Source organism: Lynx canadensis, chromosome B2 (genome assembly GCF_007474595.2).
Source record: "Lynx canadensis isolate LIC74 chromosome B2, mLynCan4.pri.v2, whole genome shotgun sequence".
Lineage (NCBI taxonomy): Eukaryota > Metazoa > Chordata > Mammalia > Carnivora > Felidae > Lynx > Lynx canadensis.
This window is the reverse complement of record NC_044307.1, coordinates 116,436,882-116,454,253: the sequence shown is the minus strand read 5'-3', so window position 1 is coordinate 116,454,253 and position 17,372 is coordinate 116,436,882. Positions and strand designations below refer to the sequence as shown.

Genomic DNA, 17,372 nt, shown 5'->3' with positions numbered 1-17,372 from the left:
TCTTAAGAATAAATACATTATTTCCTGGGGCGCCTGGGTGGCTCAGTCGGTTAAATGTCTGACTTTGGTTTAGGTCACGATCTCATGGTTGGTGAGTTTGAGCCCCGCATCGGGCTCTGTGCCGACAGCTCAGAGCCTGCAGCCTGCTTCAGATTCTGTGTCTGCCTTTCTCTCTCTGCCCTTCCCCTGCTCACAGTCTGTCTGTCTCTCCCCAGATTAAATAAACCTTTAAGAGAAAAAAAAGATTACATACAATATTTCTTAAAGGAAAGCCCCCCCCCCCCCCCCCCACGGAAGCCTTGGCATTAGAGAATCCTGGGATTGCTGGGATGGAGGTTTGGGAAGTGACATGCTGAGAATAGCTCTGCCACGTCGTGCTGACTCTTGAATCATGTGAGCAAGTGCGCCGAAAGGAAACATTTTATCAGAGAAACAGTGAGATTAGGTTAGTCCCACTTACCTCATCTAGACTGTGTGCTTTCGAAGAGCCCCTGCCATGTCCTCATTCCGCCGTATGGCATTGGGAGCCCGGCTGCTTTTGTTTTTCAAGGGGATTGAAAAGTGCACAAGCTCTGTTATCAGACAGATACAGGTTTCAGTTTTCCAATTAACAGCCGTGTGTCCTGAGCAAAATCGATGAATCCTTTGCCTCTTGGGTTTTCTGAACTGTAAAATGAGAACAGGTTCACTTACAGTATTTGTAAATATTAAATGAAATTAAATATTCATGTTAAATGAAAAAGGATAGGCATTAACATTTGTAAATATTAAGTTCAATAATATAAAATGAAATGAAGTGATTGTAAATAGTAGATGAAAGTACCCCCTACGTTGTCTGACATATAATATGGGATTTACAAAAAATACTTAGGTTTCCTTCTTTAAAAAAAAATATGATCTTTTCTTGAAGTGTTTGGTTTCTAATATTCTAAACTGCATTTTGAAAAGCTTAGAAATGGCTCTGTTGCATTAGATCAACTGGGCAGAGCAATAAAGGAACTAATTTCCCTCAGAAGATGAGGTTTTGAAAATAAGTAGTGGCAAAGCAATCCAATCTCTCGTGTGCTTGATTCATTTTTTAAAAAATTAGGTGAATAGGGCACCTTGGGTAGCTCAGTCTGTTGAGTGTCCAACTTCAGCTCAGGTCACGATCTCACTGCTGTGAGTTCAAGCCCCGCATCAGCAGGGACAGCTGATGACAGCTCGGAGCCTGGAGCCTGCTTCTGATTCTGTCTCTCCCTCTCTCTCTGCCCCTCCCCCGCTGGTTCACTGGCATGCTTGTGCTCTCTGTCCCAAACGTAAATAAATAAAATAGAAAAAAAAAACTGGGTTAATAACATACAGAATCTGCTATCTTTAAAAATCTTCCACTCTCAGGAAATTTCATTTGTACACACACACACACACACACACACACACACACAAAACAAAACAAAACAAAACAACAGCACTAAATTGGCTGATGGAGGCAAGCTGAATAATAAATAAGCATTGTAGGGTGGTGTGCAAATCAGGAACCAAAAACACTCCAGGAGGGAGGGCCCTGGGATAGAGGCTCTCTTTCATCATATGCTGAGTCTGGGAAAGTCCATTAACCTTAGAGAGTCCCTAGTGTAAATGGAAGCTAAGATACTTGTTTTACCTGGAGAAAAGAAGCTGATTCGGGTAAAATCTTGATGTCCCTCGTCGTTCTGATACTTAATATAGTAAAGGTTGGAGAAAATGTGGCCTTTTCCTGTGAGCATTTGTTTTGCTTAATATTACAAATATATTTAGTATGAATAGGTTTGTGCTTTAGAGTTTGGGGACTATCACATGGAATGTTTCTCTATGCTGTCCCTCTTAAAGGCTAATCCAAGTTGTGACCAAGGGACACCAGAATCCCAGTACTATAGTTTCTGCTTCCTTTAGTGACCTGTTAACTTTATTAGTCCTTTGTGTTGTGTTGTTGTTGTGTTGTTGTTGTTGTTTTTGCTTTTGGATCAGGGTTTTTAAGGTGAATTAAATAAGATGGAAAGAGAAAAGTTACAAGTGGGTATCAGTTTGAATAAGAAAATGTCAAGGGAAATGAAGCTTTGTTTTGAGAAGCTGGCTCAGAATGGAAGGATAATCCTTTTACAGGGATTGTTATAGGTTAAGCATCACATATGTGCACCTATAGACCTCCTTCCTACTTAACTGAACCTAGACTGTGGTCTAGATTAAACAAAAAGCTACATTTGCTTAAAGGATCCTTAAAGTCCTTTCCAGTTCTCAAGTCTAATGGTTGCATTGCACTCAGAAGAGTGTAGCCTTTGAAAAGATTAAGTTTTTCAGAAGTGTCCTGCCACTGCAATCCCTTTGGTCAAGTGATTTCAAAGACATCATGGTTGAATACCATTGATACCACAGCGGTCCTGCCTTAAGATAAAGGGTGTGAAAATATCCAAACAGATGCAAAGAGACCATCTGTCCTGAGACCCTAGAGGACATTCCTATACTGGGTGGAGAATTGTACTCAATGCCTTCAGGATCTTTTGCAACCCTTCACATTTTCAGATTTCTTCATTTTTAAATAAATGATTATTTAGAACAAATGGAGCCCTGCATTTTCCTAAAACCAAGAAAACAAACAAACAAAAGAAACAATACTAAGGTAGACTTCCTTGAGGTACAAATGAATGTTCTTTTTATATTCAGTGAGCAGCACTCCATGCAGATAGACACTTGGCAGATACCCTTGATATTGTGTTTCTCTTTCTTTATGGGATTGCTTTGAACTCTATCTGGAGTCAGGTTAGAATGTCCCTGCCTTGTCCTGCTTTAGGGATATGTAGGCGGGCTTAAATATAGTCACCATCTTCAAATAACTAGTTCTAGTAAATTAAATGCAGTCTACTACTGAAGAAATGTAGGGGTTGTACATGTTGAAATAAACTGCGTTAAAAATATTTATTACATGAAATAGATGCTAACAGAGAGAGGCATGGATCCTTGCTCTCCCAACAATTTCATGTAAATGGCATCTCTGAAAGGATGTCCAAATTCCTGGTGTGGGCATGTAGAGTAGACAGCTGAGTCACAGCTGCTAAAATGAGACTATGCCTCCTTCCCCTCTCCCAGAGAAGGAACGGAACGGGGACAAGGGAGTGAAAGACGGCTAATGCCAATCGGTTCCTTAAAATTCACTGGCTTGAGAAGTTTGTGAGATTCTTGAACCAAGAGGAAGCCATTACTTGACTACATGGGAGCGTTTGGAGCATGAAATCTGCTTTTCCTAAGGGGACTCTTGTGATTTGCCATCGTTTGCAAAAATGTGTTGTTTCAGTCCAGTGTTTGTAGGGCACTGTGGTATCTGGCCTACAGTTTGCGGCTGCTTGTTTAGTCTGTATTTTTATTTGGTAATACCTGGTGGCGTGCTTGTCGGCTTTCTCTTCAAGTTTGATGCTACTCGTCCCTTTGAAGTGCTTATTTCCATCCATTGGAAGGAAGTTCCAGAAATACCAACTTTGCTTGGATTTGGATCCTGGATCGGTGCCTTACTAGCAGTGTGACTTGAAGTAATCACTTAACCTCAGGTACACTAAGCTTACCTCAGTTTCTTCATCTGTAAAATGAACATAATACTAGTACCACCGTTTTGGGTTGCTGTGGTTGTGAGGGTTACATGAATTACTTTACATAAAGTTCTTGAAGCATGCCTGGCACCTCGTGGCCGCTTGAGGATCATCAGCTGTTATGGTTGCTGTAGCTTCCTGCTGCTGCAGTTGCCCTGTGCTGACGTGACAGCAATTTCTCTTCTCCTCTGACCCTGTTACCACTTTATCACTACTCTCCTGCCTTGTGTCTCAAGAATATCCCTTTTCAAGTAGCATTGAAGAGGAGTGGAAAGACTTACGAACCTAACCAATGAGGAACACTCCAGCTAATAGGAAGAGCATTAATAAATTAGCATCTGTTCGCCCTCACCACCGCTAGTATTGTTTAAGGAATTCCTAGGGATTTAAATAATTATACACGCACAGGAGGACAAACGTAGCATTATTTAGACATTACTTTATACTTAGAAGTCCCAGGAACATCAACTGTAACATTATTAGAGCATTAGCAGAATGGTTGGGTACTGTAAATTTTAAAAAAGTGAATGCCTTGGGGTGCCTAGGTGGCTCAGTCGGTTGAGCGTCCGACTTTGGCTCAGGTCATGATCTCGCGGTTGGTGAGTTCGAGCCCCGCATTGGGCTCTGTGCTGACAGCTCAGAGCCTGGAGCCTATTTCTGATTTTGTGTCTCCCTCTCCCTGCCCCTCCCCGACTCATGCTGTCTGTCTGCCTGTCTCTCTCTCTCCCTCCCTCCCTCTCTCCCTCTCTCAAAAAAAACAAACATTAAAAAAAAAAAGTGAATGGCTTTCCTAAATATTATCAATAAGCATTTAGAAAATACAACAGTTGGGAAGCGTAGTAAGAAAGGCACACCAAAATGTTAGCAGTGGTTATCTTTGTTTGGTAAGAATATATGTGATTTTTTAATTAAAAAATACTAATGTTTATGTAGTATGATATGCTGTGAACTCTTAAATATTTTTTGCATGTTAATAATAACTGTTGGCGTTGCACTTTGTTTGTATTCTGACTAAATATTTTCATTAATCCCCTTTGAGATTCATAAAGCCTTTCTGAGTTTTGTTTGTGAATTCTAATGCATCTAAAGATTGTAACAGAACTGCATACCAAATGACACATATTGTAAAATGCTGTTACTTATATCTAGTTGAAGCTTCAGATGTAAAGAATAGATTTGATTGTAGGATTGAAATAAAACTGCTTTCACTTTAGGGGTGGAAAATTTAAAAATCTTTTCCTTGCTCTGAAAACACATATTTGTATGTTCTGGTGTAGAGTGTATACAATAATGTCGACTGGTTTAGATCTAATGTTTCTCTATGGTAAAGTTGAGATTTGGAAAAGGTATGGTATGCTTGGCACCCCAGGATTTGGAGAGATTTACTTTGTATCTTAAATGTTTAAGAAGAGGAGTGTTCATTTGCTTTTCTTTGGAGGCTGTAGTTGTTACTGTGATTATAAATTTAAGGCTGGGAAGAAAGTTTTACCACTATGGGCTCAGCCAAGTTAGTGATTGGGCAGGAAGTCAACTCTCCTGCCTTCAATTACTTACCCTGCAGTTCCCTTCCCTTGCGACTTCTAGACTAGTGTTTTATAGTACTATAAAATTTTATTCTTCAACTCATACAATTCTCGCTTCACCCTTGGAGGTGTAATTAATGCCACTGAGTCAGATTTGATAGCCTTTCACTCACTGAGCTTTTGTGGTCTTAAAGAAGTCACAGATAGCCCAGTTCAAGACTATTTTGTAGACATTGCTGCAGCTTGGTGCAAAGCCATGTGACCAGTCACTAACTTTTAATGCTTCTCGATGTTTTGGTAGAAATAATTTTTCTTGAAAACATGACCATGTTATTGCTAATATTTCCACAGCAAAAAGTCTGTTTTACAAGATACCTCAATACATGAAAAACAAATCCTAATATGAAACACAGCAATTCGTTTTCATGGATTATTAAGGGGAAGGGTGGAGGTGGACTGTGGCATCCCATAAACGGATGAATGATTCTCATTTTGGGGAGGGATATTTTCTTGTTGACCTGATCACAGCAGGAAGAGGGTTCCTAACTTCACACATGTCCTTTTAGATGTGGTAGTCCTCAACAGGCTGTAAGTTAAAACCTGTTGAGCAAGAATCTGAATGCCTCCTGCTGATCTGAAAACCTGCTGTGTATATACAGGCAGTTCTAGAAATTCTTAACTTTACATAATTCATGGTATTATGAGTGGTCTGCCAATTATGCTCGAATTAGGACTTTGCCATTTAGATTGAGGAGGTCACAAACTCCACTATCCACTATTTCGTCCATCTGGGCCTCATTCCCCCTCCCCTCCCCCCTTCCAACCTCTGGACTGTTCAGTCTCTTGGTCTTCAGCACAACCCCCTCTCTCCTTCTGTTCTTTCCCCCAAGGGATGCTTTCATTGCTTCAGGTCTCTATCACCTAAGTTATCTAACCCAACAGCGCTTTCTCCTGTTGTTACCTATTCTATAGAGTATCTCCTGAAAGAGTCTTAGTCAAATGCAACTACTAGGAATATCAGCTGATTGCTTGCTTTATACCATGATTTTCATGCCCTAGTTCCTCCAGCCCTATTTCCTTTGTGCGTTGTATTGATCTAAGTGAAAGTTAGGTTAACATCTCAATTGTAGACTAAAAGTAAAATTGAAATTGAGCGATAAGAGGACTTAGGAAGGTACTTGAAGTTGGAGGATCCTTTTCTATTTCCTCAAATAAGTTTATCATGTGATATCTCTAGTTGATGGCATTATATTCCACAAAGTGAAAATGCTGTTTCCAGGAATAGATTTTATTTTATCAGATTACTCTACTTATTTTATTAGATTTAATAGATTATTAGAAAATGTTTGAATTAAATACAGTTATGAGTAGTAGCTAGATACTCCCAATCATGGTCCAAGCATTTCGTGGAAACATGTACATAAATGCATTCTCTGATACCTGTCCTTCGCAGATGAAGTATCAGAAATGCTTTTGACATGTGTAGCTCTCTATTATACCTTAGTCTGTTTTGCATTGTGGTTGTACTTTCAGATGAGGTCTGAAGTTGCTGAAGTGATAAGTGAAAAGGAGCTAAGTTGTGTTATTAAATGTCAGGAAAATACTAGGAAGTTATACTCAAAGCCATTCTTCTAGATAATTTTATTTTTGGCCGACTTACAATGCTATTGCTATAATCACTCTTATCTTGAATGGTTTATCATAAAATGTTACTTCTCATAAGTGGTTTCCCTGTGTTTGTTTTCCCAATCTGCTTAAAGAGCTAGTTCAAAGAGCTAGTAGCTAGGAAAGGATACTTTTATATCCTTGAATCTCCTATGACACTTTCTTCTTACCGTTTGTGCTGTTGATTCAACATTTCCTTACCTCTATAATGTCTTTTGGTTATTTTTATTGTCTAAACATTTGCCAAATATTGCTAAATTTATATTGCTTGTTAAAGTTGGCTTTTATCTTCACCAGTTGATAATGTTCAGCATTTAGCTTCCTCATGTGAATTAATTACGATAATACCTTACTAGCGTTCATTAGTCCAAAGTTTGTGATTTTATCTGTGTGCGCGATTGCTGTAAGGGCCCTGTGGGCTTGGAGATAGTCTTGTTGTCTTTGGGAGTCGTTGAAAAGCCCATAGGTAATTTGTTTTTCATTTTGGGGGGTGTTGGTAGTCCTGGGTTGTATTTGTAGGACTCCAGACTGCGCATATGTGAACAGTTATGTAGGGTAAATTTAATTGCTGAATTAAAGGGCAAGTGATTAAAAACTTTGATAAATAAAACCAAATTGTCCCCTTAAAGTGCCTTTTGTCCTCCTTTGTTATCCCACTTACTGTCAATACTACATATTATCAATCCTTTGACATTTTGCAAATGATGTGGACAAAAAAAAATGCACACTTTTGTTGTAATTCGTCTTTACTTGGATAGTGAGCATGACAGGCTTATCTTAAGTTTACTGAAACATTAAGGGCAATTTGTTTGTACTCATTATTTGTTAGGATGTCCATGATGTAATAATGCCTTTTATTTGATCTATTTTTAGAGATTTGAAAATTCCAAAATAAAAGCTATGATTTGAACTGAGAAGTGAGGCAGGAAAGCTGTCCTACTGAACAGCAGATTCTAGACTTTAAATGCTCATCACACTGCTACTGCCTTTAATCTATTATTCAAATCTTATTTGCCAGCTTCTCACCCCTCATATTTGAAATTAGAAATTTCCAGGTTTTATGTTTCATGAAGAAGAAATGTGTTTGCCTTTATCAGTAAGCTGTGCAGATAGATAGATTTAAAGTCAGTCATTATGTTTTAGAGCAAGAACTAGAGGGACAATTAAAGTAAGAATGTTAATAAATGGATATAATGCTTCCGCCAATCTAAATTTGATGAGACAAGGCTATTTCCCGTCTGTAGATGTCATACTTACTAGTCACAGGCACCAGGAGCCCTGATCTGCGTTGAGTTTGCAGCGAAAGAAAGTTAACTTCTTATGTCTATTAAATTATTCTTCCAGGCCCAGACCTCTTTTTTTGCACTGAAGCACTTTTTAATATTTTTGAATTTCATCTGAAATTCTAATATAGGCAGAGTCAACATCTGTAAAATATTTTATTATGTAAGAGTAGTTGGATTGTGGTAGTTTACATTTTAGGAGTTCTGGGGAGTAGAGTCAGTGGTAGCATGAATTTCTGACATACAACCGAATTTATTACCACAGAGCTACTTTCTTTTTTCACAAAAGCCCACCGATGATGTGATACTATTGTATTCTCACCTTCCCTTTTTTAATCCTCCAAATTATTGGTCAAATTACCTGAAAAATTTCATGGAAGTGTAAAACAAAAATAAGGATCTCACCTAGATGTTTTCCCAACTAAAACTCTAGCTTAATGCTACCTTAGTGTGTACAGCTCTTAGCTTTAATGTCGTAGGATCTTGTGGAGAGATTTTTAAGATTCATTGGCACAGCATTCCTATGCAGTAGGTGGAAGTAGAGATGGGAGAGCGAAACCAAGTTGTCTTTTTGTTGGTATAGAGATGAGCAAACAAAGATACAGGCAGGCCTCAATCTTGGTGAGGCCCTGTGTAAAACCTCACACAACATTCTCCCAATGAAGACTCTCGCCATTAGGTCAGAATGACCAGTGTCTTACGTATCACTTAAGTGTCTGTGAGTAGCAGTGTTTTTGTTGCCTGAGAAATCGTTATTGTATGTGGTGGTTCCACTAAATGGTAACCATGTGCACTCTCTTGAGAAAGGAAATTTGGGAAGAGGAAATTATTGTGATTCAGGCTGCAGCCGCTGATTTGGTCATCATTTGGTTATCATTTCCTTGAAGTATATTGAAAGTCTTATGAAACTGAATTGTTGACCTTCTTAAAAATGTGCTTGAGTATATTTAAGATTCCTTTGCCAATCTGATGTAAATCTTTAAATTCAAAGCCTCAGAGCCGATCTTTACCCTTCCTTGGGGAGGCTGGGTTACAGAATTCTGTTTTACATGGCTTCTGCATTTCACAGAACTCCCTTCATAAATGAAAAATGATCTATTACCCATCATGCTTGAGCTGAGTCTGGAGCAATGGCTGAAGTAAACCAGGATGTGTCTGATATGGGTGAGGTGGAGCCCACCAGGAATCCCTCTATGAGAAACAAAACAAAGCAAAGAAATGTTTAAATGTGAGCTTGGGTGGTTTTCCAATTTTACCGAAATGTAAATATGGCTGCAGTTGGGAATTTTATTTTTCAGTACATTTACTCTCCATTACTTTGTTCAGTGGGTTTGTCTAGATTGTGTATCTAACACTAAGCAAAAAAGATGAGGCTTTACTGGAATAGATAAAAGGATAAAAAATAGGAAAAGAAACTTGGGTAAATACATTAATGATCTGGGGAAAAACACCATGTTTTCTAAACTAAGATTAATGTGAAGGCTACTGTAAACATTGCCAGAACAAATTGCTTTTAATTTATTTGCATGTTTTCAAAGATAGAAATGCTACTTGTTTTTACATACTTTGGGGGAGATAAGGTGAAAAGTAAAGGTTGTCAAGCAAGCAAGGATGATAGGAGTGTTACGAACATACAAATACTCAGCCTTAAATCACGCTATTTGAATATGTTCTTTGCCAAAGTTGCTAGTTAATCAGCTAGGCTTTTGCAGGACGGGTGCAATAGCGATCCTTTCCTATCTGTGACCTCAAACCTGAGAGACTTTGATGTGTGATGTGGTTCAAAGTTTACTATAGTTTATTCTCTAACAATGGAGTACTACCACGCCATCATATGGGTGGGATAGATAATGTGCTCTCTGTTGAGTAATGTCATGAAGATTTGACCATTGGGAGGGAGCTGTATTAGATGATTCTGAAAATATCTAATCTCACCTGATTTTGAGGAGCCATTTAGTGTAGGGGTTAAGAGTAAAGAACCCACAATGCCCAGGTTCAGATCTTAGCTCTGATAGTTTCTTGCTCTGTGAGGGCAATTTTATTTTTTTCTACTATGTGGTGCCTTTCATTAATATATTCCGTTTGTATTTAAATAAACCTCTTTTCATGTGTGAAATCATATCTATGGCCGTTTGGCATGTAATCATCCATTAGCTCCATAATGAGGTTTGATAAAGTCACATCCATATTGTCAGGACTGCCTATGTCACAGAGGCTTATCTTTGAGACTTGGAAATTAGGTATAGAAAACTTGGATTGCTTGCAACTGTCTTCTGAGTCTCCTCCCACAGTGGACATGTACTCACATGTATTTGAGACAAAGGATTGTTAGCCTTTTTTTTCCAAAGCTACTTCCCTGATTCATACAACTACTCTTCATTTTATTTCACTTCTAGAAAGAGCACTGGATTAGAGATCCATAGAAAAAGATAATAAATGTTTGAAAAAATGTGGTTTTTTTATGCATACTCTGTATGTAAATATTCGCTTGCATGTGTGCATGTATATACTGAGTCACAATGTAAAATATATTTCCCTTTGTGTCTTAGAAGTTTGGAAACAAGACTTAGAGGACCTTGAAAGTGTCTTTAGCTTTTTCATATTCTTTTTTTTTAAATAATTATTTATTTTTGAGAGAGAGAGAGAGAGAGAGAGCGAGCAGGGGAGGGGCAAAGAGAGAAAGGGAGACACAGAATCTGAAGCAGGCTCCAGAGTCTGAGCCATCAGCACAGAGCCGTAAACCCAGAGCCTGATTCAGGGCTTGAACTCACAAACCGTGAGATCATGACCTGAACCAAAGTTGGATGCTTAACCGACTATGCCACCCAGGCGCCCCAGCTTTTCCATATTCTAACTTTCTGAAAGGAATCTCTGCCCCAACAGATAATCTAATTTGATTTCAGATGTAGTTCTGTTATTCAATCTCCATTCAGTTTAGTTTCCTGGCTGTGGACCTCATCTTGATATATGGGGAAAAAATTGAGCCATATGGAGGTGGTGCAGAAATCAAAGATCCTTGGGTGTAAGCTTTGAATCAGACTATATACTACCTATAATTTTCAAGAGTGCTTAGGATGGAGTGATCTAAAACCAGGGATTGGTGACTGTGGCCCACAGCCCAAATCCAGTCTGCTATAGCCATTTTTGTAAATAAAATTTAATTTGAATACATCCATATGCATTTGTTAGGTATTGTCCGTGGCTGCTTTCTTGCTCCAATGACAGAGTTATATAGTTGGGACAGAAATGGTACAGCCTGCAAAACCTAAAATATTTATTCACTTGTTTTTACAGATAGAATTTACTGACCTCTGATCTAAAGGAAGGTACTTCCTAACTGTAAGCATATCTGACGATGGTAATATGGTAATACTGCTTTTATGGAAATGCTTTAGACTTTTTGGGTAAATTACATGGAAACTATATGTTCCTTTCTCATTTAGGTTTAGCACTTAGATATGTGCATAAGTGTGCATCTGTATGGCATATAGATAATAAACTGTCAAGAATGGGACATGAGAAAATAAGGGCTCTGTGAGAAAACTTGCTACATGCTAGGGGCTTTTTATGCATTGCCATTAATTTTCGTACAACTGTACTGTGGCTCTTATTGTCCTGATTTCATTAGGGTAGAAACTGAAGCTCAAAGAAGTAAAATAGCAAAGCTGTGCATGTGCTTAGCCTTTATTTCTTGCCATGTCTAGAAACCATCTCTCCTACCACGTGAGTGGTGGTATTTGCCAGTTCCTTGAAATTACTGAAGTTTTACCAGTTGAAGTTTAGAGATTTAATATTGCCTCTGGAAAGATGGAGGGGAGTGAGTTTGGGTTATTCTATTCTGGTTAAGTCACTCTTATTAAAGGAAGATTACTCAGTCAGATGGAGTATAGCATTGCTTTGAATCATAGACAATTTGAATAGAAGTCTTACAAGCTAAATAATGTTGGATTATATATATTAAACATATATTCTTGGCTGGAAATGGAACTTTAGGGATGAACAATCAGATAATTTATGGGTATGTTTGAAATGAGCTCTTCTCTCATCATTAAGAGTCATTTGTATCTATCAATAAATGATGGGTTTGGATTTCCACAAATGTGTTTCATGTTCTTTTCTTTTATAAAGGAGCTAGGCTCAAATATTTTCACATACTAATTAGTTACCAGCAGGACAAAAGATTTTTTTTTTTATCTGAAGTGATGGTCTTTTAAGGAATTCTAATTCATAAATTTTCTAATTTTCTTCAGTAGATCATTTTAAGTATTGAACCAGAGCAATGTATTATGACCCATGACTCATACTTATGTCCTCAGAGACATTCGTACTTTGCATCTATTTGGATTTTTTTTTTCTTATTTGAATTTCAGTACTTAAATTGAGAAGAAACATTGCTTATTTTGTAGATGTAAGATATCTGAACATTGATCATGGCATTGTCAATCCTTAGTAATTCCCAGAAGTGTAAAGTTGAGAGAAAAGAAAAAAAGACCTATTAAGATATCCCAGTAGATTTCAGAGGAAATATGAACTTTATATAAAAGCATCAATTTTTGCCCTTTTTCTAATAATCTGTTTTTCTGGGAATAGGCTTATTGACTCAGATTATAAATGGCATTACATTTAAGATATTTAGTAATAAGTTCCTTTTTTATGCTTTTGAATTTTTTGTGTGTAAAAATATGTTGGCTTCTTTGTAATGAGTTCTGGGGATTATACCAGTTAACTTGTATTATGGTTTCTGATTAGCATAGATAGAGATGATCTATTCAGAGTTTAATTCAGTATTTATGTGTCCTCAGGTAACATGAATTAATCCTTATTTGTGTTCTTAACAGAAGAAAGATCATTCCAAAGTTGATGATCGCTTACATAAGCAAATTTGTGAACACAGCTTAATTCACAATTGGAAAAGATTAGTTTGTCCATTTTTGAAGATCATAAAACAACTGTACTAAGGATGTTATATTTGGCAACATATTTTGTCCAGGACTTTCCTCTTTAAAAATCTATATATTCTGGGGGGCCTGGGTGGCTCAGTTGGTTAAGCATCCAACTCTTGTTTTCAGCTCAGGTCATGATCTCAATGAGAGCGAGCAATGGAGGGGGAAAGGGGGAGAGGTGAAGTTAGAGAGAGGAGAGAGAGAGAGAGAGAGAGAAGAGAGAAACCCCTCTCCCTCCCCCCTCCCCCTCCCCCTCTCCCTCTCCCTCTTCCTCTGACCCTACCCCTGCTCATGCTCTCTCGTAAACAAAACAAAACAACCTTGTATATTCCAAACTATTTAAGAAAATAGAAAGAACAATATTCTGTGTCTTTAACTAAATGAAGCTTGTTCTTTATATATATAGTAAAGAGCCATGAAAGAAAATCCTCTATGTTTCTTGCTGTTATATTCAGTGAGAAAATTATGACTGCATGGGTGCCCTGGAGGACAGAATGTGGGAGATCCTAGTGCAATATCTTTTAAAATAATGCCCTTAAATACAGAGAACAAACTGAGAGTTGCTGGAAGGGAGGTGGGTAGGGGGATGGGCTAAATGAGTAATGGGTATTAAGGAGGGCACTTGTGGGCGCCTGGGTGGCGCAGTCGGTTAAGGAGGGCACTTGTTGGGATGAGCACTGGGTGTTATATGTAAGTGATAAATCACTAAATTTTACTCCTGAAACCATTATTACACTATATGTTAACTAACTTGGATTTAAATAAAATTAAAAATAATAAAACAATGTCTTTCACAAAATGTTCAGAGCTGTCCAGGGCTCTACTGACTTTTATTTTTCACCTATTTAACTTTGTTCTTTTTTTAAAAATATTTTTTAACATTTTATTTATCTTTGAGAGACAGAGATAGAGAGCAAGCAGGGGAGGAGCAGAGAGAGACGGAGACCCAGAATCCAAAGCAGACTCCAGGCTCTGAGCTGTCAGCACAGAGCCTGACGTGGGGCTCAAAACCACAAACCATGAGATCATGACCTGAGCTGAAGTCTGACACTCAACCGACTGAGCCACCCAGGCACCCCTTAACTTTGTTTTAAATGAACCCAACAGTGGCTTTTATGGAAAAGTTTGACGTCAGAAAGGATTTGAGTTCAGCATTCCACAGAGAGCGTCTCTATTTCCATGCTCTCTCATAGAGTTTGCCACCATCTATTTAAATAAACACTCAAGAATCTAAATACTGGATGTTGAGGCAGTAGAGTTTTGGGGTTGGGATATTAATGTTTCTCAGTACCAGTTCTTTCAGTGAGCAGCTTAGGAATGGAAAGAAATTCAGGCAAATTCAAATGAGCTTGATTTTTCTCTTCAGGTGAACAGTTTGCAAAGCCCCATCAGTGGGTTGCTGTCGTGGAAGCAGACCATTGCGGTGATAGATCTGTCTGTCCCTTAGCTAACTGATGGCTGTAGAGGAATTGGCAATCTGTGAAATGACACTAAAGAAGTAGTTTTACTCCAAGGGTCAAGAAACTTGTGGCTGCTGTTTCTCTGACATGATTTGCGGATACTCATTGTAGTTACTTGTGGCAAATACAACAACTGAAACATAAGCTGTTTCCTTACTCATTTCTCATTCCCTCTGCCTAACTAAAGTTCTTGAACATCACTTAAGGATTTCCTCCTTTTGTTCTGCCATCTAGTTTCAGAGAAACTTTAAATTCATGAGTTATGTTTTTATGAATTAGAAACTTACCGAGATACTTCTCATTTAAGTAGGTATTAATGCTATGTATAAAAATCTCTTAAACTCAGGAACATGTGTATTTAAGACCATGTATTAGAAGACTTTGTGAGACTTTCTAGTGAGCCTTAAATGGTAAACAGGATTGTTATGTAATGGGATTACCTCAAGATATATTATGTCCTATCTGTTGGAAGGCTGAACCAAACATCTACCTCCGTTTTCCTCCATTCCTCTTTAAACTCTGCATGGCTACTAGAGTTATTATTTCTTTTTTTTTTTTTTAATTTTTTTTAATGTTTATTTCTGAGACAGAGTGAGACAAATCATAAGTGGGGGAGGGGCAGAGAGAGAGGGAGACACAGAATCTGAAGCAGGCTCCAGGCTCTGAGCTGTCAGCACAGAGCCCGACAGGGGGCTCGAACTCACAAACCATGAGATCATGACCTGAGCCGAAGTCAGTCACTCAACCAACTGAGCCACCCAGGCGCCCCTAGAGTTATTATTTCTATTGTTATTGTTGTTGTTATTTATAGCATGGCTTGAATTTTGCCTTACTCCTGAATACAATCATTTAATGGCTTCAATACAACTACAGAATAAAATCTAGAAATTTTATATCTAAAATCTTTCATATTTAGTTTTCTAATATTTGTTTCATTATTTTTAAAAAATATTTATTTGTTTATTTATTTTAAATAAAGTTAACATATAGTGTAATAATGGTTTCAGGAGTAGAATTTAGTGATTCCTTACTTACATATAACACCCAGTGCTCATCCCAACTTAGCCCATCCCCCCATCTAACACGCCTCCAGCAACCCTCTGTTTGTTCTCTGTATGTAAGTTTCTCTTACGGTTTGTTTCTTCCTTGTCCCCCTACATGTTCATAACAAAGAAATTGTTGAGAATAGTTGAGATTCCCCCAACATTCCATGTTTCTTTAGAATTGCATGCCTTTGCTCTTTCTTTTTCTCTAGTTTTAGTCCCATCTCCATTTTGGCCCAGCATTGTCTTTACTCATCTTTATAGGCCTAGATCCATGAAGCCTTCCCTAACCAACCTTGGTATAGGTAGCCAATTCATCTGTTTTTGTGTTCTTTGTGACCTTGTGTTCTTTGTGTTCTATGTGACCATACTGTTACCATCCCTCATAAGACAACAAACACACTGTGTGTGTGTGTGTGTGTGTGTGTGTGTGTGTGTGTGTGTAGATATATACATATATCTACAATATATATATTTATTATATATATATATATATCCCCCTTCCTTCACTCCATGTCTGCCTATGCCACTATACCATTCATCAGGTTAGGAACAGTTTTTATTTATTTGCTTGCTTTTTTAAATTTCCTATCATCTAGTTCAATATATTACATTAGTACTTACCCTTGAAATACAAAATAGAAAAAGATTTAAAAATCTTTCACAAACAATTTATTGATATGTCCTATGTGCGGTAAATAGATATATGGTACCTCTTAGATTAGAATTTACTGTAAGCTGTAAAATAAAAAATCATCTTTTAAGAATTTTCTTATCAATCAGGTCAAGTGGATCAGTAACTGTTTCCAAAGCTCTTGAATGATATGGCAGTAATATGCAACAACAAATAGTAGGGGTTGACCCAGTTCTTTTGTACAGATAGTTGTAGTGGTTATTGCTAATCAGAATCCTGGAGTCTAAAATTAACAATGGCTATGAAGGGCAGCAATTAAGGTCATTTGTCTTCCAAATGAGGCAACGTAGGTTCCACTGGTAGTTTAAATTTACATACAGAGGGCATTCACACTATTATAAAGGGCACTGGGGGCCCTGAAGGCATGTGTTCCAAAGCGGCAAGTCATTTTGAGTTTGTGATAGCAAATTATATTTGCGAAAAACTTTCCCCTTGCTATGTGAAGATGCATTTCCTAGCAACCTTTCTTCATTGATTAATTTTAAATTAAGAAGTACATCATCTTCCATGAAAGCATGGATAAAGAGGCTGTTTTGGGCATATTTAAAAGACATTATTAAGCTTTCAAGCTGCTGAAGTTTGGTTATTTTAAAGGATTGATGTAGTCATAAGAATGATTCATGATGCCCACAGACATGTTCTGCTTTTGAAAAAAGGTTATTAGGGCCATAATGTCATCTGAACATCTCTGATGTTGCCTTCTTTGCCAGTGATTCTGGCTTGTCTCTGTCATTGGCAAGTACTTGTATTCATATATACACTGACAAACTTTTGATGAAAAAAAGTGAATTCCTTGTTTGCAGAGAAGCATTTATAGTCCTGAAGTTTACTACTCTGTAGTCTGCTGTTTGGTCAGAGAATTCACTGATTTTCTTCACAAAGATCCCCATGGAAACTAAACAAATAACTTACTTGAAAGGAGATAGGTTATTGGTTTTCTCATTAAACCCACTGCTGAATTTTCATTAGTTCTAATCCATTTTCTTTCAAGATTAGACATTCAGGCCAGTTCTTATTTTCATGAATTGAATAAACTAAGTATGTTGAATTTTGTGTGCCTATATATGTAGGTTGAGAAGCAGAAGTAATCATTCCACTTATACCAAAAAATTACCCCCGAGAATAAACCCAGGAAAATGACTGATGTAAAGGGGAAAGGCTACCT

General features: G+C 37.7%; 1 protein-coding gene across 7 annotated transcripts in view; it reads left to right on the top strand.

The window, feature by feature from the left end:
• The window catches only part of PTPRK (protein tyrosine phosphatase receptor type K), a 568,568-nt gene that overhangs the window by 115,185 nt on the left and 436,011 nt on the right, over nt 1–17,372 (top strand). The window lies entirely within an intron of this gene.